At 36.2% G+C, this 2,500-nt stretch overlaps 1 protein-coding gene across 4 annotated transcripts in view; it reads left to right on the top strand.

Moving 5' to 3' along the window:
- Nucleotides 1–2,500, top strand: part of LOC137993347 (high affinity cAMP-specific and IBMX-insensitive 3',5'-cyclic phosphodiesterase 8A-like) — a 54,768-nt gene that overhangs the window by 13,261 nt on the left and 39,007 nt on the right. The window lies entirely within an intron of this gene.

A 2,500-nucleotide genomic window follows, 5' to 3' on the forward strand; every position in this document is an offset into this window, starting at 1 on the left:
TGTAACGCTAAATTAAGGGCTTGATTTTAAGACTTCAAGGAAACTGTAATAATCTGAAAACGGAGATGGAAAGTACATTTCATGTGCATTTAGCTAGTAAAGAGAAAGCTTCAAAATATCTTTCTGCTTTCAATTAAGAACAAAACAAAAAAGCAGCACTTCAAATCAGTGAGAAAAACAGCAGTGAATGTGATTGAGATGTTAGTGTAAATATTTTCTTTTTCTCAATATGGCCAAAGAGGCTTCAAAATTTAGGTACACATTAGTTGGATAATACCGTTCATCCACAGAACTAGCATTACATGACTAGATTTGCACTTAATTTTTTTACCATCACGCCAAAAATAAATTTGTCGTTTCACTTAGCATTCAAATGGTTTCAATTATTGATCTTTGGTTGGTTTGGTTTGAATCGTTTTGATGGTTTGTAAACACTGGGTGTCCTCTGTTTTAATCGTTCAAGACATATCTTTTGTACATAACCTAAAATACATGTTAAAATTCCACTTTTGAAAATTGCAAAGCCGTGAAATGTGCACAAACAAAACAATTTTTGTTCGTTCTGCTTCACTGAACAAAGTTTGGTTGCCTAGTATGTGACAATTTTTACTCAATACTTGACTAATTCTCTCATGCAAAGTACAAACTTTGAAAGGCTCCAAACCCTCGAAACCTTAAAAACACTTTAAACCTTTTTTTTTTTTAATTCTTTCAAACGATAGCTGCTGCGAACCAAACAAATAATAGAAACGATATTATTAAAAGTGCGATATTTTGGATCAAAATGTAACACGCCCAACGAAAAATTTTCAGATTCCGCCAAAATCTACAAATAGTAAGAGTTAAATTCAAAGTGGCGACCGTTGTACCAGTTAAATGATGTCAAACCCCGAAAACTTAACCCTTGAAAACGAAGCAAGTTGCCCTTGACAACATGGTAACTTTAACGATGAAACTTTGTCACCAAACTTCCCTAGTGTCACACTCAACTGAGAATCGTAGTACAATCCTATCTTCATCTCGCAGTGAATGTTACCGGTTTTTGTGAAAGTGTTCCACGCATTCTTTTTCTTGTGAATGAGATACATGGAACGCGTCCAATGGAACCATAAGAGTACAGAGCTTGAACGGATTCGTGATGGGTATCGAGTGGATACAGAACGGATAAGGGAACGGAAATTGAACGAAGATGTAACGCGTTTCATTCAGTGTTCCCTGTTAGGTTGATTCTGAGCGGTACTGTAAAAGATCATTAGTTCTGCCAGTGGACAGTGGATGGGTTAGATCACATGCACAGATTTTTCTTAGCATTGTGATCATGTGGTGTTTTTAGGAAGCCCAGAATTTCTTGGCGAGTTTGCATTTGGAGCATTGGAGCTGGAAGTGATCAGAAGATTAAGCTGAAATCTTTACAACAATAGAACAAATCCTTCTTCGGTAGATTTCAGAGCTACCTTCACCATTGAATTAGAGCAGCTCTAAATCTGCTCCACAGAATTTTTTTGAGAATAATTATGTGGAGAGTTTCATCTTAGCCTACTCATCATTTGCCACCAATAACGAATGTGGGATGTTTTTTGTGGGTTTTTGTGGGTTTCTAGTTGTTATGGTGGCTTATGTCACAATTGCAGCCTGTTAAGCAAATTGTTGATTATTTTATAATACATGGTACCATAACATTTTTGTGAAACAATGTTGTAGATTCACTTCTTCTACTGGGACAGTTTCTTGAAATTTTCAAAATGGGTGTGAGCCACCTTACCAAATAACTTTGTGGGTAAATCTACAACACAAACTTAATTGCTGCGAGCCACCAGGCAATCAGCAACACTAATCTTGACAGTCTCCCTGTATGCTGTATGCCAAGGAAAAACTTGATTTTGACGTCATTCTGTGATATGCCCTCCAGCAATTAAGACACAAATGGCGTCCGCAGAAAGAAAAAAAGAAAAAAAGGAAATTTCAGTCAAAATCGCAGAAAAAATACATAGAGAGCTTCTTTAGAACCTAGCAAAGGCATCTTGATGGTTTTTATGGCAAAACATAGCATTCGTAAACGATATTCATGTGAAATGAAGGTGAACTTCTAATTGCCTTTGGCCGTTAACTTGTTTTCCACTCTCAAAATCACCCCCAGAACCTACTTTTTGAATGGAATGAGCTTTCAGAATGATGTTCTTGTCTTCTGAGATGATACTTTTTGAGTCGTTTGTGTAAATTTCGGAATGGAAGCGAAATTGTGAATCATAGTTTAAAATCTTTTAAGAATCACGAATCTTTGTTTTAAAAACTCGGGAATGATGACTGACAACGACACTGAGGAAAGTATAACAAAATGCATGCATGAATTAATTACGGCCGATCCAGGGAATGTGCAAAATCGCTTTTGAAAATTAATCATGAATCACTGAGGTAAAAACTACATTAAGACTCAAATGATTTCGCCTCTATCCTCGATTGTACATGTAAATGTCTTGGTATAAAGAGTTGCAATTTCCTC

This window comes from Montipora foliosa, chromosome 2 (assembly GCF_036669935.1).
Source record: "Montipora foliosa isolate CH-2021 chromosome 2, ASM3666993v2, whole genome shotgun sequence".
Taxonomy (NCBI): domain Eukaryota; kingdom Metazoa; phylum Cnidaria; class Anthozoa; order Scleractinia; family Acroporidae; genus Montipora; species Montipora foliosa.